Source organism: Narcine bancroftii, chromosome 3 (genome assembly GCF_036971445.1).
Source record: "Narcine bancroftii isolate sNarBan1 chromosome 3, sNarBan1.hap1, whole genome shotgun sequence".
Classification (NCBI taxonomy): domain Eukaryota; kingdom Metazoa; phylum Chordata; class Chondrichthyes; order Torpediniformes; family Narcinidae; genus Narcine; species Narcine bancroftii.
Window position 1 is genome coordinate 351,475,097 of NC_091471.1, and position 24,609 is coordinate 351,499,705.

The window sequence follows — 24,609 nt, forward strand, 5'->3', positions numbered from 1 at the left end:
GACTATCAATCTCTGCCTTAAATACACCTAATAACCTTGTCTCCAAAAACAGCAAATTACACAGATTCACATCCTCTGGTTAAAGAAATTCCTACACATCTCTGTTCTAAGCAGACACGGTTCAATCCTGAAGTTGTTCCTTCTTAACCTCGTGTTTCCCACCATGGGAAACAACCTTTCTATGTCTACTGTGTCCATGCCTTTCAACACTTGAAATATTTCAATGAGATTCTCCCCATTTTCCTAAATTCCAACGAGTACAGGCCACGAGCTTCAAATGCTCCTCCTTGTGAACATCCTTTCATAAACTATGAGCCCATAACGTGCTGATGATACCCCGTGATGTCTCACCATCACACCCCTGTTTTAATTACGTTAGATATTACGAGAAGAATAATTGAAAATTGAGTTAACTGGATATGCATGACTTGTATGCTATGGTTTAAAGGAGATGTTAAGTTTAGGGTTCCTTCCATTTGAACCATCACCTATTTTTCTCTCTGTAAAGGAATAAAAATAGATTAATTTTTAAAGGGTACTTTTTGGTTTAAATGCTTGAGGCAGAAGTGGGCAATTTTTTTTATTTGCCAGTTTCAGTTTTTAGTATTTTTCTTCAAATTATCAGAGTCAAGACACCTTGTATTTATCATCATGTCAAATAAGAAAATCTTCAGTTGCTGGGGTTGAATTCAATGCACAAATATGCTGGACAAATTTGCTAGGTCACAGTGCTTCATAAATTTGCATGTCATCCTTGTGCAGGAGCCATGCTAATCTCATTAAACTTGTTCAATTTCTCCAGCACTTTGGTGTACTGCCTTTATCATAATTATAGAGGCAGATGTAAGCTTACTCTCCAGTAAAAATGTTTCCTGCCAATGTATGAGACATACTGATCATTTATTTTATCTGAAAAGTACAGTTGGCCATTTGATTCTGGCTGTTCACATGACAATATTTTAGCCATATTATCTGGCACCTTGTCCACTCCGTTTCTGCTCAGCTGCGCTGAGCATAGGAATTCTCTGTCTGGACAGACCTTTGTGTTTCTCTGCTGCTCTCCCTCCACTTTTAAGATGCATCTTAAAATCCTTGTGTCTTCTGCCTTAATACTCCATCGGCGGGCTGAGAAATATCTTGGATTTTTCTTCTGCTTTAAAGGGTCTATAATCAGTACGTTGTTATTGTTGAACTTATTTTTGTATAAGGTGTCTCAGATTCAAAAGAAGTAAACCTAATTCAGGCCTATATTCTGAACAGTTATCTCCTACCCTTCAGTTACTAAGTGAATAAAATAGTTTCAATGATCAAGGAAGCATCTTATTAAAGGACTTGTTTAAACATCTTTAGGTACAGGTGTGATGTCACCAGAGAACAAAAAAAAAAATCAAAATTTTATTCAAACTTTGCAACCACTGGTCAGTTGGAATAAAATTGATGGCAGGGCAAGGCAAAGAAACAATATTTAGGGGCAGAATTAACAGCTGCTTGAAGAAGTATGGATTGATTAGGGAAAGCTTGTCTGGAATTAGTTAGAGGCAAATTGTTTGTTATTAACTTGATAGAGTTTTCTGATAAAGTCACAGAAAAGATAAACCTGTATCACATTATCAAACACTAGTTTCATTAAAAGTCACAGCAAATTATCCTTTTTTAATGCAATTTTGCAAATCCACTAAATTTTTTAAAAGTAGTAAACTTCTAGGACGTTCATAATGAACAAGGATATCGAGGCTGGCTGGTGAAATTGGTGCATGTGGCAGTTGATGGTTGAAAAATGTGAACATTTCACGTTGGTGGGATGAATTGGAACCTTGTTGACAAATGACCCACCCTTGAAATGATCTAGTAGCCCAGCAACTTCTAATGCAAGAATCCTGAACTCTCCAACCATATAACATAAATATTGACTTCTCCAGTTTCAGTTAGGCCCCTGCTGATTCTCTCTTTTTTTCTCTTTCCCTATCCCTCTGTCTCCTTTCCTCCTGCTCCCCACCCTCTTCCACTCCATTCAGAGAGCTATCCCTTTCTCCTATCACTTCTCACCCAGCTTTTTTTTCTTCTGTCCTTCCACCATATCCACCTATGACCTCCTGCCTTTGGGCCTGGGGTCCTCCCCCCTGCCCTCCCCTTACCATTTTATTCAGCCGCATGCCTATGTTTTCCTTAAACCTTGTCAAATTTGCTCAGGCCCAAAATGTTGGTGATGTATCTTTTCCATAAAGAACATCGTGCGATCTACTGGATTTCTCCAGCACTTTTGTACATTAAACTGTAATCACAGCATCTGCAGACTCTCTTGTTTAAATCCGGAACCTTGGATGAGTTGTGGCAGGGCAAATGTTTCATTATCATGCTCAGTAACAAGCATAAAAGCCAAACATTTGGCTTCCTTTGAATAATGGTTCATTTTGACTTTGAAAAGCATGAGCTGTGGGAAGAAGAATTCAGGTGCAGGGAATTGCACTTTTGAACTCTCTATTTGTGATATTAATCCACCCAAGAGAATATAGCCTTTTACATTCTAAGGATTTTGTCCTGGACTGTTTGAATTTGACAAAACTTGTCCAGCAGTTAGAGAACAAGTAACATCATTTGTTAAAGGGTAAGATTCTTTTGATCAAAATAGAGAAAAGCAAGGACCTGCAGGGTTACACAACACAATAAAAAACAAAGATGGGCCCATTGGCCTTCTGTTCTGAGGGGAGTAATAGAGGCAAACCGGTCGGTACCCTGGCAAACCAGAATTGGTATGAATTCGTTAACCTGACCAAACTCACGTTTTTAAATACTGATTGATATTGACTGTTCAAGATTTAAGATTCAATTTATTGTCATGTAATAAAAACAGTGTCATATTACACAAAATTGCTTTTGTCTGCTGTAAGGCAGACAGATTCACCATAGGCAAAAATTGTCTGAAGTGCCTCTTACAGTCAGAAAAAGAGAAGCAAAAGAGATTTTCCCCCAGTCACCGAGTGTCCATGGATTTGCCTCCAGTGCTCTCTCAGCCTTTGCAACCACATAGAGTCTAGTCCAAATCATCGACAATCCGAGCTTCAGATCCAAACTTCTGTACTATTAAGTGCTCTTGGCACCCTCTCACATCTAATATCTGGTACTCCTTCAGCCAGTTTTGAACCAGTCTCCAGCAGTCTGCAACATAGTGCGAGTCCCTTGACCAGAGTCTCCGGCAGCCCACAGCCTATGTGGTTCCTTCACTGGTCCACCACTGTAGGCATTGTCCCATGGGTTATCTCCTCTGTTTCTCTTTCTCAGATGGGGGTTGATCTCTCTGTTTTCTGGTGCCATGTGCCAGTCTTCCACTTCCCTGGAGTCTGCAACCCTTTATGCCTGCTGCCAATCATAGACACCACCAATTTGGACCCATACCCTACGGTCACGGGATTTTAAAACAAACTACAGTTGGCTCCTTTAATGGGTCATTCAAAGCCTGTATGGAGCCAACAACAGTCGGACTGGGTGGTTGAACCTCGTGGGAGTACTATGTCTCCACTCCCCGATCTCTGTGGGTCCACTCCAGTGGCAGTGCTGCCAGTTTTGGCTGTATTTCCTGTGTAGCCATACTTCCAAAAATCTTTTTATAATACTCCATGAAAAATAACCCTGTGGGATTCCAATGGGATCTGTAGAAATTTGCCAGAGTTTCCGATGTCATGCCAATCTTCGACAAACTCCTGAGGAATTAGAGGCAATGTCGTGCTTACTTCACGTCAGTGCTTCAAGTTTCTTCTCCAACAATGACCTGCGCTCACTGTATCAGCCAAGGGTGCAGCCTAGAGGTTGACACCTCAGCCTTGAGGTTGACATCTCAGCACTGAGCAGTTGTATTTCTCAGCCTTCCGCAGGAACTGCTCCCTCCGTTACTTCCTTGTGCACTCTTCCCTCCCCATCCATCGTCCCCACCCCCACCACCTTCCACTGTGGTCATAGGAGGGGTAATACCTGCATCCACACCTCTTCCCTCACCATGGTCCGAGGTCCCAACAGATCTTTCTGGTGAAGCAACACTTCACCTGTACTTCCAAAGAACTCATTTACTGCATCTGTGGCTTTCTCTACGTTGGAGAGACTGGTCACAGATTAGGAGATGACTTCACCCAACATCTCCTCTCCGTCTGCAACAAAAGCGACCTCCCTATAGTCCACCATTTCATTTCTGAGTCACACTGTCAAGCTCACATGTCTATCCACGGCTTTTCACACTACCCAAACCTGACCGCCCGCAGACTGGAGGAACAAACAACACCTCATTTTTTGTCTGGACACTCTCTAATCCTATGGCTTGAAAATTGAGTTCACTGCATTCCACTAATCAGTTTGCCTTCCCACCCCCCTTCACCCCCCCCCCCCCCATATCTATCATCTCCCACCCTCACCACCCCCCGTCCCACCTTCCTCCCTTTTGTTTGGACATTTCTGATGTTCCCCCACACCTTAATGAAGGGGTGAAAGCTGAAACATTGGTGAGGTATCTTTACCTTTGCTACATAAAGGCACTGTTTGACCTGCTGAGTTTCTCCAGCATTTGTGTGTTTTTTTCAGCTGTACTGATCTGATCCCTCTCAGGAATCCTCTCCACATTGAGCCCGTGGATGATTCCTTGCTGCAAGAGTTCATGCCAGGTTCCCAGATCAGCAGGGTGCAGCCCCAGTGAATGTCTTTTTAAAGTATCATCAGTTACATTCCTGAGAGTTTTGAGCAAGTTAACTGAATTTTGCAGGAGGGAGTGCTAAGAGGATGCTTGTGTAAACTTGGCTGGGTTGTGCATTCAAAGGAGGCATTTCAGAAATTATAGATTGAATCATTAAAATGGCAGGCAAAATTTAAAGCATCAAATTTAAATAAGCATGTGTATGAGATACTTTTCAAATGACCATGATAAAGATGAAATGATTGGTCAAAACAGTGGGATTCCCACCCAAGAAAGCATTCACATTGTTCACTGCTCAGGTCAAGCTGCTTCTTGATTTCTGCATGGAGTCCTGTTCCTGAGACACCAGAGCCAATCAGGCAGTGTGGAAACTGGCCCAGGAGGCTGACCCCATTATATTGCCGGTCTGAGTTGTGAGGAAAAAGAGACATTTGGGAATATTGTAATAGTGTTTGGGTTCAAGGAATACTACTTCAAATTAAATTGAAAAATTAGGGAGAAGCATGGGTGAAGTTTAAATTAATATTGCATTATGATAAAAAGACATTTTTGAAAAATGTAGTGGAGGAGAAAACCCTAGAACTTAGCAACAATTTGGACCAACTCAGCTAATTAATTCAGGATGATTACAAGTGTTCCTGAATTCCAAGTTGTGAAGAACTTGTGTCACAAGACCTGTCACATCTTTGGTTAAGGCATCTTTGAAAGATGGCACTCTTGTGCACCATCCCTTCTGTACAGCACTGAACTATTCCTTTAGGTTTTGTGGGGAAGTCATGAATGGGGTTTGAACCCACACTTGACTCTGCCAAGCTTAAAATAAAGCTGTAGGAAGTAAACTTGTTTTCAATGCCAGTATTCTGTTCAGTCTATTTTTGGTCATTGATTTTTAGATGTTGATCGGCATCTTGTAAATGGATTAGTGATGTATTGAAGAGGCCTTGCCCTGAACTTGTCATCATTTCCAAAGGAATTTTTAACTTCCATATGTTCCAACTTTCATTATTGAATGTTTAATTTTAAAAAAAGTATGTTTAATCACCAAGTAGCATAATACAGCAGAAGTCCAAAAATGTAGACCACTCAAGAATCTGGACTTCTCTAACACTTTGAAACTTTTTTTAAATTTTAGCAGGCTTTTAAATGTGTGCATGTGTAAGTGCCACAGATGCACAGCGGCATTTTTAGTTTTCTTTAAAATTGCTTATATTTGCTAATGAATAAATGAACAAATCTCACCTGTTTACCTTTTCTTTATTCCTCCATAAATTTTAAAAGTACTGCCCAAGAATCTGTAAAATCCAAAAATCTGGACCTACTCAATTCCTGAGCAGTCCTTATTTTAGGACTTCTATTGTAAATTCAAATGAAGGAGAACTTTCAAATAATTTAGTTTCATCCATCAAGAATGCCCATTCTACTGTTTTCCCAGTGCAACCACCTGGTACATTCTCCTTTTGTCCTGGCATCAGAGGTCCTCCCTGGTAGCTAGCTGTTGGTGATTCTCTGTATAAAATGTTGTCCACATTCATTTTTAGCTAACAATACTAAGGACATGTATCCTGGTGCTTATGCTTAATGGAAAGTAGTAGATAACCTTCTTAAGTCTACTTGCTAATGTGGTCCATCATCTCCTCTGATTCACAGTCGAAAAACCAAAGATCTACACTGATTTATTCGGTGAATGGATTCTGAACAATTTAGTGGAACAATTTGTGTGTTATGAATCAGGGAGCAAGCTTTCTCAGGTCTTACCTGGTTTAATAAGATGGTGGAAAAGTTTTATAATCTAGTGATAAAATTACATTAATAACTGATAACAGAATGAAATAATTTTTTACATAGAAACAAATCAATCATAAACTAGTCTTAAAGTCAATAAATAGAGTAATGAGAGATAGCTAACATAGATGGGAAAATTAGATCAAAAGATTTGTCAATAGATGAATAATGGTAAGCATTTCAAGAAAGATTTCAAAATTCTCAACAGAAGGACACTTCACTTCATTGGACAACAGGAAATTCACAAGGAAACTGAAAGTTAACAACAATGAATTTAACATAATAACATAACATAACAATTTACAGCACGGAAACAGGCCATTAGGCCCTTCTAGTCCGCACCGAACCAAACAACCCTCTCTAGTCCCATCTCCCTGCACAATGCCCATAACCCTCCATCTTCTTCTCATCCATAGACCTGTCCAACCTTTTCTTAAATAATACAATTGACTCCGCCGCCACTATTTCTCCCGGAAGCTCATTCCACACGGCTACCACTCTCTGAGTAAAGAAGTTCCCCCTCATGTTACCTCTAAACCTCGGCCCCTTAATTCTTAACTCATGTCCTCTTGTTTTAATCTTTCCTCCTCTTAACGGAAATAGTCTATCCACATCCACTCTGTCTATCCCTTTCATAATCTTAAATACTTCTATCAAATCCCCTCTCAACCTTCTACGCTCCAAAGAATAAAGACCTAATCTGTCCAATCTCTCCCTATACTCTAGATGCTTAAACCCAGGTAACATTCTGGTCAACCTTCTCTGCACTCTCTCCACTCTGTTTATATCCTTCCTATAATTAGGCGACCAGAACTGCACACAGAACTCCAAATTAGGCCGCACCAACGTCTTATACAGTCTCAACATCACCTCCCAACTCCTATATTCCATGCAATGATTGATAAAGGCCAGCATACTAAAAGCCTTCTTCACCACCCTATTCACGTGAGTTTCTACCTTCAGGGAACGATGTACCGTTACTCCTAAATCTTTCTGCTCTTCTTTATTCATCAATGCTCTCCCATTTACCACGTATGTCCTGTTCTGATTCTTCTTACCAAAATGAAGCACCTCACACTTATCAGCATTAAATTCCATCTGCCATTTTTCAGCCCACTTTTCTAAGCAGCCCAAATCCCTCTGCAATCCTTGAAAACCTTCTTCATTATCCACTATTCCACCTATCTTAGTATCGTCTGCATATTTACTAATCCAATTTACCACCCCATCATCTAGATCATTAATATATATAACGAACAACAATGGGCCCAATACAGATCCTTGAGGCACACCACTGGTCACCGGCCTCCAACCTGACAGACAATTATCCACTACCACTCTCTGGCCTCTCCCTTTCAGCCAATGTTCAATCCATTTGACTATCTCAAAATTTATACCTAAAGACTGCACCTTCTTAACTAACCTTCCATGTGGTACCTTATCGAAGGCCTTACTGAAGTCCATATAGACAACATCCACTGCGCTACCCTCATCCACTTTCCTAGTCACCTCTTCAAAAAGTTCAATCAGATTGATCAAACATGACCTTCCTCCCACAAATCCATGTTGAGTGCTCCTGATCAGACCCTGTCTATCCAGATATTTATAAGTACTATCTCTAAGAATTTTCTCCATTAATTTACCTACCACAGACGTCAAACTTACAGGCCGATAGTTGCCAGGCTTCCTCCTTGAACCCTTTTTAAATAACGGAACCACATGCGCAATGCGCCAATCCTCTGGCACTATCCCCATATCTAATGACATTTGGAAAATTACCGCCAGAGCCTCTGCTATTTCCTCCTTCACTTCTCTCAATGTCCTGGGGAAGATCCCGTCTGGTCCCGGAGACTTATCCACCTTTATATTCTTCAAAAGCCCTAAAACTACATCTTTTGTAATCTCTATATTCCCCATATTTACCCAATTTGCTTTTTTTTAATCTCACATCTCCCAATATCCTTCTCCTTAGTGAATACCGAAGAAAAGAAACTGTTCAATATCTCCCCCATTTCTCTAGGCTCCACACACAGTTTTCCGCTCTGATTCTCTAAGGGACCAATTTTGTCTCTAGCTTTCCTTTTACCATTAACATATTTGTAGAACTCTTTTGGATTAGTTTTCACCCTGCTTGCCATAGTTTCCTTGTACCTTCTTTTAGCTTTCCTAATTCCTCTCTTAAGATTCCTCTTACATTCAATGTATCTTTCAAACATCCCTTAACTCCATGTTTCTTATATCTAATGTATGCCTCCCTTTTTCTTCGAACCAAGTTTCCAATATTCCTTGAAAACCACGGCTCTCTCAAACCTTGAGAGAGGTTTGTTCTGCTGAGAGAGCAGTAGGTTTGGACAATTTTAGGAAACGGCAACAAATGACCAAAATTTAATTTAGGCAGGAGACAATTGGTTGGTTTAGCATGCAAAAAAGGGTTGAAAGAGTTTCTACATTTGTGTAAAAGAAAGTGAAAAGCAACAACTAAATGTGGATCCCTTAAAAAGAATATCAGGAGAAATTCTGGCAGGCACCAAGAGAAAAAAAAATAGATGACTGGTGTTGATAAAAGGTCCCAACTCACAACATTGACCATTTCTATGCATGATTGCTGCCTGACCCACTAAGTCGTTTCAGTTTGTCTTTGTTCACAGCCAGCAATTAGATTGGCCTTTGCTATCTTGGTATTTATTAGACCACACATGTCAAACTCAGGCCCATGGGCCAAATTTGGCCTGTGATATAATTATATTTGGCCTGCAAGATCATATCAAATATGTATTAGAGCTGGCCCGCTGGCCGCCGCGCCAGTAGAGCGCATGCACAGCTAATACTACAAATCCCAGAATGCTTTGCAAATGCATTGGCACCGGCCCGTCAGCCCGCTAATCGCCCCCACCTCCTCTCTTTACTTTCATCAGCATCTGCGACCTGTCGCCCAACTCACATGTAATAAACCCCTTACGAAAAATGGCCAAATGAAAGACAGAAAACAGGACCTTTCAAGACAGGTGGGAGGCAAACTCTGACCCCACAGTTTGATGAACGCATCTAAGAGATGCCAAGTATCTGGTTTAGACCCAGGTGCATCAGAGTAAATCACAGTGTAGCAAGCTAAACTTGGATTAATATTTTCTTTGGTTAACTTTGGACTGTTTGTTCATAGTTGAAAGATTGGATTTTCATTGAAGCAAGTTGTTATTTTTTTGACTTGTTGGCTTGTGAAAAAAATACATTTAAAAGGAGCTTAAGGGCTATAGAGAAATATTATTTATTGAATATTTTATTTCTCATTTGTTAATGCTTCTTCTGGAAAGAGTTTAACCAAAACTATTATTAAACATTTATTTTAATAAGAAAAAGTTTAACATTACATATGTTGAAAGAAGAGAAAACATGCAGATGTTGTTGAAAATTTTCAATAAATATTTAGTTTGGCCCACGACTTAGTCCAAGTTTTTAATTTTGGCCCTCGGTGAATTTGAGTTTGACACCCCTGTATTAGACCATAAGAGGAGAAACCAGCTATTCAGCCCAGTGAGTTGCAAAAGACCATGTGAGCATTCCTATTTTCTTATGTTTTGATGTTCTATTGAAACGGTCTGTCAACAAGAAAATAACTAGTTTATCCTATTCAGTTTTCTAATCCTCATCCACGCCTAAATATTGCTTCCAATATCATGAGCACTTATTTTGTTTGGCTCCTTTCCAACTACCTCAGAAAATCTTGAGATATTACATCTGCTGGACTTTATCTATTCTTATAATTCAATTTTCAATTAAATAAACAATTTTGGAAACACTCCATTGGCTCTCCCTTTCATAAAACCATGTGGTCTAATTATGTAACAACTTTTCTTGCTTTACCCTAACAGTGAATTCCTGATTGTGGTGTCTCATTTCTCTAATTGGGGTAAGGTGCCGAACAAATGCACACATGCTCCAGGAGCTACAAACAATTAAGCCTGTTTATCAATATGACCTCTTAGATAGACTAATTCTTGAAAACTCTACAAACTTTATTACTTCTCAGAGTACACTTTGACACAGACCTCAGAGGCACCAATCTTAAAGCAACCATCATTTTCCAAACAATCCCTGTCTGTTTTTATTTAAAAAAGGAATATTACTTTTATGTATATAGTGCAATTACTGGTGACCCTGCATTATGGGTGATGGCATTCCTAGAAAATCATGATTTTCTGCAACATAAAGCACATGCATCGAGAAATGCGATTGTTTTTGAAATCACAATTTCCTTTTGTTTAAGTAATTGTCTTTGTGCATCTTTAGCCGTGATGTCGTCATCTCTCCAAATTCTAAATCTAGTGTTTTGTCCATCCTTGTCCACAGTTTAATTAAGCATATAATGAGTAAGTGAAGATGTGTCCCTTTCCCATGCCACTTATAACCTATTAAACATGGGTTGTGAACAACTATGTGTTGGTTTCATATGATTGGGTTTCTGCTTGTTTTCACGCTACTTTAAATTATTTTGTATCATCTTAAGATGCAAGGTTCTCAAGATCACATCTTGTAAGTTTTGAGAATTCTCTCTTGCCCTCAGCTGCTGTAACAATTGTGATATTTCTTGAAAGATCCATGATTGCCTCTTTGTTCTCAACTGAGGAAATACAGCCTCTCAATTTTCCTGTCAGTTTTGGTGTGGTTACATCTTAATGCAGAGTCTCTTTAATAACCTCAAAGATGAAAATGTGACAATTGCAATTCCTTTTTGTTTGGCATTCTCAGCAATTTGATCCATGGGATACCCTGCCAATAATATTGTGACCAGCTATTTCTGTAGCAGAATGTGCAATGTTGTTTCACATGCAAGAGTGTGACCCATGCTGTTTTAGCCTCTATTTTTGCCATGAATAAGTTCTTGTCACTGAGGTCAACAATGATAGACATCAATGTGTTAATTCTGTTTCTGTGTGGCTTTTTTGCTTTGAAATTCAGTATATATACTGTGCAATGCTTCACATTCCCAAACCAGATCAGAGGAAGTTACTACTCATAGCATCTTTGAACATTTTTGTGACTATCCTGTGTTAGATTGTATGGAAGATATTTGACATTGTTCAGCAATTCCTTTGTCATCTTTTGCTTGGATTACTTGTTATGTGCCTTGTCACAATGTTTTGTTCCCTTTGCACTTCAATGCCTTTTCAGTTCCTCACTTCCAAAGTCTATAAAACCATATTCCCTGAAACACATTCCAGTATCAGGTGAAGTTTCCTGGACAATGAAAAGGTCATTCAGTATCACTTGCAGTTCCTCAAACTTCTTTCCTCAGTTTAGGTTTCCAATGAACTTGGGGTCCTTTTTGTCATTAATTTCCACTGTCTTCCACATCACAGACATCTTTCCTTGAGTTCTAGTCCAGTATCCATTGCACTTTCAACTTTTACAATAACTTTGTAATATTACTTTGTAATATTTGTAATATTATTGTAATATTACAATAACTTTGTAATAAGAATAATATTATTCTTTCATAGGGTGTTTATTAACTTCCTGCTTATTAATGTATACCATCAAGTTCTCATCTATTAGCATTTCTCCTCCCACCACACCAGACATGGTGCTCAAACAGAACATCCTACTGCATCCTGGACCAATTTGGATCTTTAGGTACAGTTATTGGCAGTTCAATATTGTTGTTGGCATAGACTGTCTATAAGATCACAATTCATAGAAATTAGGATCAAGGGACTCGCCCCATCTGTTGAGCCATTGATCTGGTTGTTACCAAAATACTGCATTCCCATTGATTTGGTAACCTTTCATCCCCTTGCTTCTCAATTGCCTGTCTACCTCTGCCTCAAAAATGTTGAAATACTTTTAATTCCTTGACATGACATTTCCATCCTAAAAAATAGTGTTTTCCAATACCTAAATGTTAAGCTTTTCACAATTCCATGCAGAGAATGTATTTGCTCCTGGTATTTGGAACTTTAGATCATTACTTTTCTGGAGGTGCCTCACCCTTCAGTAAGTGATATTGATACTGCAGCACGTGAACGTCACCACTCTGACGGTGTGGTGATTCTAAACTCCAGTTGCATGATGCCCACATTGAAGCAGCCAAATCTCCTCTGAATTTTTGGCAACATTTCAATTGTTCTTGTGTTTCTGAATACTTAGTGTGAGCATGTTTGGCAATACTAGACATTAATTGTAGTACATAATCCAAATGCATATAAAGTTATGGTGGCATGATAGATTCTTGAATTCACTGATATCTGCCTGTGCCTTTGGCCATACATTTACATTTAAATCTTTTGAATATTTCCAGAAGTTCTGGTTTAAAATGGTTCTATGGGTTCTTCAGCTGTTCAGTTTGATAGAGGATTAATCAATGTTGTATGGCCATTTGAGCTCACCTGTACCAAAAAAATTGCATTCATATCTCACTGTGTGCTACATTTTGCTGTTCAACATTTCCTCCTAATTCTGGAATCAGTTGGAGCAGAATATCTCCATTCTTTCTAAGTTCTAAGTGTTTCCCATATCCTGAAGCATCCAGCAGCCTTTCAAGTGGCTTGAACTTGGTGTGTGTACAGCTTAATCTGTTTCACCCAGATCAGCTCCCAGGATGACATGTTCTCTTGCAACATTCTTCAACTTAGTCTCACATTGTAGAGTTCAGGCTTTCTATAGCATTCCATTTTCATCACCAACATGGTTCTCTAAGTGTGCATTGAAATGTTGAATAGATGCACACAAACTTTAAGACCTGCAAGAAAACAACTGTATTTCATGATGGACCCTCTGTGTGTGTTCAGATTACACAACATGAAAAATTGACCCACAGCTTTAAAGCAACAGACTGGTAACAATGTTCAAAAGAACCAAGGTGTCCTTTGTACAAGTCACTGAATGCCACCATGTAGGAGTAGCAAGCAATTGGGTAAGGTTTTCAAATGAAGATTTCAGTAAAGGAATAATTTTTTTTCAATCATATAGGGCCATGTTCACCTGTAGTGCTGTGTTTGATTTTGTTCTCACCAAAGAAAGGATGTACCTGGCAGGGAGAGGTTCACTAGACTAGTTCCAGTGTTGCCATGTTTGCGGGGTGAAGTTTCAAGAAATGAAGAGACCTTATTGATAGTTACAAAATTCTTAGAGGTTGTGTGCAAGGAGGATATTTCCTCTGTCCAGATAAATCTAATACCAGAGGACACAGACTCGGAACAAAAGGTAGGATATTTTAAAAAAGAGATACAAATTTTCTTTGTGCAGTGTGTAGTGAATCTTTGGAATTCTCTAATCTAAAAGCCTGCAAAAGCTCAGTCATTCAAAATGAGATAGAATTTCTGGATAAAACAGGATTCAAATGATGTGGAAACATGCATAAAGATGGAGCTGAGATAAAAGATCAGTCATGATCTTGATCAGGTTCAGGGTCTGCTCCAATTATAATTTTCTATTCTTAAGAATATCTTTATAACCAGTCCAACATGTCATATTAATGTGTTATGTCATATTCATAGATTTGTAATTTAACATTTCCTTTCCCCCTTAATTAACTCTCTGTTTTATTCACTACTTTCCATTCCATTCCATAACACGATTATAGAATCTAGAAATTCTGAAAGGTCATTTAAAGAATCTCATTTAAAAGCAGAAATGGAGGCTTTGATGGCATTTAGTCCCGTTAATTTCTCCAGTGTTGCTATTTTAATATTACTTTGAATTTATAATGCACATCTTTATTTTCATAATTCCTTCTATTTCTGCCTCTCTGGAATCTACATTTTATTATTGGTGCTCCTTAAGAATAGGAACTCCTGTTATTTTTTTAGCATTTCTTACTGGTTTATTCCCATTCTTTTTTCAATATTTTTGAGCATTGATGTTGTGAAACATGAGGTTAATTCTATGTTTTTATTGACCCCTTGATTTACAGAAGTAGAACGTTCAGTTCTGCTGGTGGTCCAAAAGGCTTCCTGAATGAGCTGTTATATCTGTTCAGAATCTATTTCATTAAAAGAGCAATAGTTAGTGGCCATAAAAATGTAATGAAATTCTTCAGATTGAAGACAGCACTTTCTGTTCATAAGGGCCATCCACCAATCTTTGTTTTTAGTAGAGATGATTTCATTTTCATGTCTGCTAAAAAATTCAGAGCCAAGTACCATTATAAAATCTGCCTTATTTCTGTTCCATTGAACTTCTGCAAAAACAATGATCGATAAAATCAGTTTTACACCAATCAACTTCATATTAAAGCACAAAGATTTAAATGGGCTCAATATTCAAAGTTCAAAGTCAGAGTTCAGATGTATTGTCCGAGTACATAAATTACATCATATACAACCCTGAGATTCTATTTTCTGCAGGCCAGGTAGAATTTCTACTTAGTGGTGGTACAAAAAAAAACTCTACTCAAGAAAGATGCGTATACAAAAGCAGGAAATCAGAATCAATATTTATTGTCATGAACAAGTCATGAAATTGGGTGTTTTCTGGCAGCGTCATAGTGTAAACAGTCAGATTATAACCATCTTATAACATTATTATAAATTGAGGAAGATAATTACTTTAAGTAGTGAAATTTTGGGCAGTAAGGACCTGAAAAATTGTGGTGCTTCCTAGGTAGGAGATGTAATTATCGTATGACCAATTTATAAACAGTATACTGTTCTTAGTATAAATGTGAAAACGGTGATTCCACCCCAATCTAAAACTTCGCTGCTGCACCAATCAAATACAACCATGTAGGATGTATATATCAGGAATTAAAGATTTATGGATTAAACAAGCATGCAGATGGGATTTTAAATGTGTTTTATTCATAGTGTTGGGAAATGTCACACGAGCTGAATGCTTATCAAAACAGTTCAGGCAACTTTGCATTCATTTGGATTGTGCTGTATCTATTGAGCAGATTCTTAATGGGAGTGCTATAGAATCAAAATTGCTTGCCTTGAGGACAAAGGAAGTTCAGCAATAATTATGACATTTTTAATTGAAAATGTCTTTCATTAAAATGAAGTAAATCCGTTATCTTTGGCAACCTAATATTACCATCTCTGATGAGGTGTCACATCAGTGCACTCTTTCCCAGCAACGTGCACCCAGCTCTGCTTTGTTTCGACAGCAAACTCTTGATGGTGTCAGTTTTTCTATTCCTCACACTAGGAGGCTTGTGTCATTGCTGAGTAACGGGCCGTTCTCTGCTGCTTAGTTCCTTCCAAGGAGAGCTGAACCAAGACTTTACCAAAATAATTTTATGTAAGAAGAACACGGGTGAATGCAGACATCAATCCCATCAATCTCAGCATCTTTAAGCCCATGGCCTCAAAGTGTAACCAAAATCCTATAGTATTTTTTAAACATTTCAGACGTAACAGACATAACAGATGTACAGCTCGATAACGAGCCATTTTGGCCCACGCCGCCCAATTACACCCAATTAACCTACAACTCCAGTACATTTTGAATGGTGGGAGGAAACCAGAGCTCCCAGGGAAAACCCACGCAGTCATGGGGTGAACGTACAAACTCCTTACAGATAGCACAGGATTTGAATGCTGTTCCCGATCACTGGCACCTTAACAGTGTTAAGCTAACTGTGCCGCCAACACAAGTATATTGTCAATAGATAAACTTCCTAATATATTTTTTAAAATTTTTATTTTTCACACTGTTAACCATATCATTCAAAGTACATACAAACATTTCCCTCTTAAATATACACAGTGGTATTTTCTCCCCTTTTTTCCCCCCTACCATCCCTCCCCCCCTCCCCCCCTCCCACCCCCCCTCCAAACCCATTAAACGTTCAAAATAATCAATGCAATAAAACCATTAAACAATGTCATCATACAATGAAAATAAACAAGAAAATTGTGTCATCTACTTTTACACACTAGGTCAGTTCATTTCGTCTTCTTCTCATTCTATCATTTTAGGGGGTGGAGGTCTGCAGTAGACCCTCTCTGTTATGTTCCATGTATGGTTCCCAAATTTGTTCAAATAATGTGACTTTATTTTTTAAATGATATGTTATTTTTTCCAATGGAATACATTTATTCATTTCCATGTACCATTTCTGAACTCTCAGGCTCTCTTCTGATTTCCAAGTTGACATTATACATTTTTTTGCTGCAGCTAAGGCTATCATAATAAATCTTTTTTGCGCTTCATCCAGTTTGAGGCCTAATTCTTTACTTCTTATATTATTTAGAAGAAAGATCTCTGGATTTTTTGGTATGTTGCTTTTTGTGATTTTATTTAATACCTGATTTAGATCTTCCCACTTCCTAATATATTTCAGATACTCGGTCTACAAACAAAAATGTGAATATAGGATAAAACCTTTTGGATATCAGCTAAACAAAGTAAGAGTGGACGTGCAGGAATTAGCAGTTAATGAGATACAGTACTGTAGATGCTTTACCTGTGATCAATCATATCCACATATCTGATTTAAAATTTTCATTTTAAGTATATTAACCTCTGTCAATATCTCTCTTGCCCTCTCTCTGGGGAAATGCATTTTTGTAAAAGTCTTTGTAGAATAAATGAAATTGTGGCCAGAAGTGTGCTTGCACTGAGAGGAATAGTGGGTCCTTGGCAGATGGAGAAAACCATTGCTGGCTGCACCTGTCATCTAATTTTGTTGGCTGGATATCAAACCTGTCACTTGAATATGAGGATGGTGTTGACTCAAAGTTCAACTTAGTCAGCACTTGCATATATATTTATTTCATTTCTAAATCTGTCCAGCGCACTATGCAGTTAATGTAGCTGGAACATGCTATGGCTCATCCAGTTGCTGAAAATCTTATTAGTGAACATACATGCTTAACAATTGAATGGAGGAATGGTTTGCTAATTCTAAATAGCTTGAGTTCCACTCCAGAATGAAGTACCTTTGAAAATGCATTTCACAGTCCTATGTCCAGTTTTATTCCAGCCAAAGGGACATTTCTCTTTTCTGCTGAAGCACTTTGTTGTATAGTTCTGCAATAACATATCTATCAACATGACATTCATTTTTCATAAAAATTAAGTGGATTATTCATTGCTTTTTCACATTTGCAAGGTGAATCATATTTCCAAAAATGGAATAATAAATGTTTTATTTATATTAGGGTATTGAAGTGATACATGGACTTGAGAGTGGAAACTATAATTTCTAGTTCCTGGTAACTGAATCTAGTTTGTGGTCTGAAATAAATTCTCTCAGGCTTGCTCAAGGTAGTTTCTGGTGTCGATAGTTATTTGCATGCTCAACAGCTGATGGACCGCTGAGTCCAAATGTAGGTTAGGAATGAGACCTGCCCCACAGCACTCATTATTTCCAAGTAATGCGTGCTTACTGTTTGCATTACTTTATATTTGATGGAATGGATATTTATAACTCCCAAATAGATCAAATTTTCACAACCAAGAGGCAATTTGTGCATCAAGAATAAATTTATTAGCAATAGATTGAATTACAAGGATCAGTTGCATAGATTTAGCTTTGCAACAACTTTCTGGAGCTTCTTTAGTTGCACCACCCAAGTACAACCTCAGTACACAAGAGCAAAGACAGCAGCTGAAAGTATACCACACTCAACCAGCCCCACACAATTTTATCATGTATCATTGATCAACAGTCTCACCACCTGTGTGAAGAAGCTGTTTTCCAGTCTGGTGGTCCTGGTTTTTATGCTCCTGTACTTCTTCTTTGAAGGTAGTGTCTCAAAGATACTGTGGGCTGGATGGTAAGGGTCCTCAATGATTCTCTGGGCCCTCTTTAAGCATCACTCCCTGTAGATATCATTGATAGAGGGAAGGGAGAGCCCAGTGATCTTCTCAGCTGATTTAATCACCCTCCATACTGATCTTTGCAGCTACCAACTTACCACCCTACGATGTAGCCAGCCAGAACACTCTTTATTGTGCTCCCATATAACGTTAGGATGGTGGCCGGTAGCCTTGCCCTCCTCATCCTCCTTAGGAAGTACAGGTGCATGTATCCAACATACAATAATTTGGGGATTGGGATTTTTGCACCAATGGTTTGCCATACAGAGATTGTAATGAGATGCAGCATACCAGTGTTGATCTCAGAGGTCACGATATGATAATAAAGGCTTGTCATGGTTACACCGCATGAAACATGGTGTCAGAGTGAAAGCTGAGCAAAGTAGTGGATTTTTTCCATGTTTGGAAAGTGTTATCGGAACTGTAAGACAGCTAGTGTTCGCGATGAGGACATGACGAGCAATTGCTCAGTGAAAGGACAGAGTTTTGTAAGTTTAAAATTTGTGTATTTTGATGACAAAAATGACTAGCTCAGGCCTGGCCACGCTCCCTCGGATGAGTGGGGTTAGCATAATGCGTAAGTAGCCACTGAAGCATTTTTTACCCATGTGTGTTTGCACTTACAAACGCGAGCTGGGTTGATTTCATTTGTCGGAGAAGTACACTAATGCTATAGTTCTTGATAGATAGTTGCAGATTTCCGTCGAGAAAGGGGAACTGATTGATAAGCCGTGGCCATCCGCACATTTTCCAGTATCAGCTCCCAAGGAAGTGAAAGGGAATTGGAAATGTTTCCGGTCCCGGTATGAGAACTATGAAAATAACAACAGAGCTAAGGCTGGACAAGAAACCAGATAACATTAGAGTAGCTACTTTGTTATCTCTCATGGGGAAAGAGTGCTATAGGGTCTACACTACGCTAGTCATAACATGTGAAGAACAAAGGAAAAGTGCAGAAATACTCAAGAAATTGAAGGAACATTTTGAACCTGCTATGAATGTCGTATATGAGTGGTACGCATTCAACACTCGTGATCAACATGAAAATGAAAGCATAGGTCAATATGTGACAGTGCTGAGGAAACCAGCTGAGTCGTGCAAGTTTGGAATGCTGAAAGAAGATTTAATGAGAGACAGCATTATGCTAGGCACAAAAGATCCAGCTGCGAAAGCCTATTTGTTGAGGGAGGATAAGCTTACGCTGCAGAAAGCAATCAATGTGCAGAAGTCACGAAAGAGCAACTTAAGAGCATAGAGGGCTCAGTGAGCAAGACGGTGAATAATTATGGAAAACAGATGAAGACACGAAGTATAGTGGGAGACAGCAGAGCAAAGCCAGCTCAATGCAGAAAGGAGACAAAAGACAGAGGTCAGAATGTAAATACTGTGATGGACATCATCAGAAAGAGAGAGAAGCCTACTCAATATGGGGTAAACAGTGTGCAAAATGGAAAAAGAACAATCATTTTGCAGAAAGTGTCGATCGAAGAAGTCACAGCGGTGAAGTTCATGATACCAAAAGAGCAAACCGACGATGATAGTGATGAATCGTTATACACCGTGGAGCTTGTGAGCAGTGTAAACATGCAAGGCCAGAAGTTGATTATCAAAGCAGATGTGATAGCAGACAAATCTCTCTGTCGACCAAGGAAGTGACAGATAGACACTTGCAGTGTCATGAATTTTGCAGACATGTGTGAGGTGATGCAAACTGGAGGTCCAAACTTGCAAACATCCAAGGACAAGCTGAGTCCATTTGGTGGAGAGCTAATACAGCCTGGAGGGCAACAGGATTTGTACGTACATTGCAATGGCACACAATGCAAGGTGAGGTTCCAGGTGGTGGACATTATTTTGCTGTCTGCACAAGCAAATGAGGGTCTTGGACTAGTCACATGCAATTTAACAGAAGTGCATAAAAGTCCACTCTCCAGAGATGAAATCCTATGAGATTATAAGGATGTATTCACCGGACTTGGGTGTCTTGCTGGCGAATACCATTTTGAGGTTGACGAGAGTGTCAAGCCTGTTCAGTACCTACCTTGAAGAGTGCCAGCAGCTCTCAAGAGCAGCTTGAAAGGGAAAATCAAAGAGCTAGAGGACAAGGGAGTGATACAGAAGGTCACTACTCCTATTGAATGGATCAATAGTATGGTTGCTGTGAGAAAACCTTGAAATATTAGTGTATGTCTAGACCCTAAAGACCCGAACAATGGAAGAAATTCTTCCCCAGCTCACCAGAGCAAAGGTGCTCACGATCTTTGACGCTAAGGGTGGATACTGGCAGATAAGGTTGGATGAGAGCAGTAGCGACTTGACGACTTTTTGGACTCCATTTGGAAGCTACAGATAGTTGCACATGCCATTTGGCATCTCTGCTGTTCCTAAGGACTATCAACAGAGACAACACGAAATAGGCCAGGACCTGCCAGGTGTTGAGGCTATGGTTGATGATCTCTTGGTGTATGGATATGGAGATACACTGGATGAAGTCATTGCTGATCATGACAAGAGCCTCATCGGACTGCTAGAGAGAGCACATCAGGTGAATCTGAAGCTGAACAAGATTCAGCTCAGGAAGACTGAAGTGAAGTACATAGGCCATGTGCTTACTGCTGAAGGACTTTGTCCAGATCCTGAGAAGGCCCGAGCTGTACTAGAGATGGAACGACCCTCAGGTGTCAAGGCCATTCAGTGCTTCATAAGCTTTGTGAACTATCTTCTGAAGTTCTTGCCCAACCTGTCATCAGAGTGTGAATCACTGAGAAAGATGGCGGAGAAGGACGTGAAATGGTTTTGGGGAAAGGAACAAGAGTCACCCTGCAACTGTATCAATCACCTGGACACCATTGCACCAGTCCTGAAGTACTTTGGTGGTGAACACGATGAAATGACACTGCAGTGTGATGCGAGTGAAACTCGACCAGTTGCATTTGCATCAAAGGCATTAGCAGACACAGAGAGAAACTATGCCCAGATAGAAAAGGAATGTCTGGCAATTTGTGTGAACACTTCAACCAGTACTTGTTTAGCAAAGAGAAAATCTCTGTGGAAACAGACCACAAACCACTGCAACCATCTTCATGAAATCTCTACTAGCAGCACCCAAACGCCTGCAAAAGATGTTGCTAAATTTACAGAAGGACAACCTGGATGTGATGCAAACAAGGAAAGCTCGTGTATACAGCAGACATGTTATCAAGGTCAGCTACACCACTGAAGAAAGCAGAAGATGGCACAGATTATGAGATCTTCACCATGAATCAGCACAGCAAAACGATGAGAGAAATCGAGGAAATAACCCCAGCTTCGATGGTCATGCTGACTAACAAGAGACTTCATCAAATGAAAGAAATTACTGAAAAAAATTAAGCACTGCAAGTATTCAAAGATGTGGTGATGAGAGGTTAGCCAGATATAGTCAACAGTACACCAGTCGCCATAAGCAAATATTGGGCGTACAGGGATGAGATTACAACCCATGCTGGCATACTCATAACCCCTAAGCGGATCAAAAAAGAGATGGTGTAACATGTCCATGCAAGCCTCCAAGGAATCAAGTCAAGTCTAAGGAAGGCTGTAGGTGTCATATTCTGGCCCAACAACGAGATAAGAGATAACATGCAATGCAGTGCATGTAACAAGTTTCAACCCCAACAAGCAAAGGAACCCCTCCAGACTCGTGCAATCCCAGACAGACCATAGATGAAAGTAGGAACAGACCTATTAACTCTAAATGGAAAAAACCATTTGATCACTGTTAATTACTACACAGAATTCTGGGAAGTCGATGAGATGGAGTTATCTACAAGTGCACATCTGGTTGTGTGTCTCAAATCACAGTTCAGCCGCTGTGGAATCCCAGATGAATTAGTGAGTGATAATGGACCACAATTCACCCGCGATGAGCTTTAGCACTTCATCCATGTGTGGAAAAACAACCCCTCATCATCCGCATTCCAATGGCAAGGCAGAGTCACCTGTGAAGATAGCCAAAACAATCATGAAGAAATGTGCTCAGTCAGGAACAGATGCTCACAAGGTGATCCTCGAACGGAGAAATACTCCTACAGAAGGAATGCACAACAGTCCAGTGCAGAGATTAATATCACACCAAACACGGACAACATTGCCAACAGCAAAACAGCTCCTGAAGCCAAAAGTTGTGAAGGGAGTGCAGAGGAAGAAGAGAGAGAAAAATAGCCAAAATCACAGTACGACAGCAAAGCAACTACGAGAACTGAAAGTGGGAGAAGCTGTCAGAATGTAGGTCATCAAAACTCATGGTAAAGAACATCAGCTTGGGATGTGTGTGAAAAAAGTGTCGCCTCAGTTGTATTTGGTAAAAGTCAATGGGCAACTGTATTGCTGAAATTGAAAACACGTCATATCGGCATTTGAAGTAGTCCCAAATAACCTAGACAGAACAGATAGCAATGTTGATGGAGATGTGCATACACAGGCAACTCCAGCAACAGTGCCTACAACTGTCACCACCCAGAGTCAACTCAACATATGATCAACAGCAACGACCACCACAGGATGCAGCAATGGACCAGTGAGCATCAACACCCCCACAACACAGTTACAACACGCACAAGAACCATCAAACCACCAGCGCCATACAAGGATTTTGTAAAATACTGAGAATTGGCATTTTTCAATGGAAATTCACTGTAAAATGTTGAACTCATTAAAAAAAACCAATAATCACTAAACAGTGAAATTATTAGTTTTTATGGACTCTGGAGATTTAAATACTGTTGAAAAAGTAATTATAATATGTTTATGTTCATAATTTGATGTCTAACTGGAAAAGATGCAAGCCAATTAGCAAATCGCTTTTGGATTTTAAAAAAATGAAGAGGGGGATATTTGGGATTAGGCTTTTTGCACCAGTGGCTTACCATACATGCACTGTAATGAGATCCAGCATACCAGTGTTGACCTCAAGGGTCATGGCTTGTCATGGTTACACTCCACAAAACACAGTATATTGAGTGTATTGCATTCACTCCATAAACTGCTGGGCAAGCAAACTGTAGTGGTTTATTGCAAATAGATTTACGAACTCTGCTGGCTTGCTAATGGGATCTGGATAAATGTAGATTCAGGGTTTGAAAGCCAGGTGTTCTAGAGGCCACAAATTCAAATTTATTGTCACTTGTCGCAAACATGTAATGTAATTTTGCGAACAAACCGGTTAGACATACTCATACATACTATAACAACTAAGATACACAGTACAGGAAATGCAGATAATGCAGAGAGAGATCAGTTTGAGGTTCGATCAGGAGTCTGGAGATGGTGAGAAATAAACTGCAATCTAGCGGTATGGGAATTATTTTTTTATGAATCTTGTTCCTGATGGGAGGGGAGAGGATGAAGAGAGTGAGACTAGATTGTGATCAGTCCTTTGATACATTGGATACTTTTCTAGGGCATTAGGAGCAGTTGGTTGGACGGGAGAGGGTTACATGTGATGACCCGAGCCATGCTGGCAACCCTCTGATGGACCTTGTTGGTTATTTATGCTGGTAGGTTTAGGATTTTGTGATGCCTCTAAAATTGCAGCAGTTTATTTCCTGGGCGCCCATTACATGACAGGGAGGTCTCTGAACCCCAACATTGACAATCTATACCTCAGCACACTGAGCTTGAAAAGTGCCATAAAACCCAACAGAAGATGACTGTACACTCCAGTAAAGAAAAAGATAATTTTGCTTTTGATCATTGGGTTTGGAGACTTTCAAATATGTCATATTTGGAAATGGAAGCTTTAAATCTTTTGCACTCATGTTACAAAAGTAGGATTGTTAGCTCACTATAATCAGGCTCTGATCATTTTTGCCAGTCTCAAATGTATGTCCAGCCAGTCACATCCATTTTGAGTGAAGAAACTCCCAGCTCATTGAGGAAGAATTCAGCTATCCATCTCTTGCACCATCATCTAGCTTAAACCTCCCTGGATACTGGTCAGTTTTGTGACAGCTTTCCTCATTAACACCACGCTGCTTTCATCTCATTCTCTCTTGGATCCCTTGCCATAGGAAAAGGCTACTTTTGATTCAAAATCCCTTGTTCAGTATCTTATTTCAAAATGTAATATTTTTACACAAGTTTTAAATATTTCCACAGTGTTCATGTTGGAGAGTATAACCTGTGAAAAGCAGAATGCTGCCTGACAGTTTATTTTATCCAAACTATCAACTTCATTTGCTATACTTTATCATTCTGCTGGGACGCACTATAGAAATTTGTAGATGGAGGAAGAACTGGCTCAAAAGCTGATTCTTATTCCCCTGAAGTCCAGTAATTCTGGAAGGTTTTACAATCAAAAATTGTAGATTAGAAGTCCTACTCTCTAAAGTGTTTGCACTGGATGATAT

General features: G+C 39.4%; 1 protein-coding gene across 14 annotated transcripts in view; it reads left to right on the forward strand.

Annotated features, from left to right (window-relative positions):
• The window catches only part of helz (helicase with zinc finger), a 266,938-nt gene that overhangs the window by 229,226 nt on the left and 13,103 nt on the right, over positions 1-24,609 (forward strand). The gene's annotated exons all lie outside the window — the stretch shown is intronic.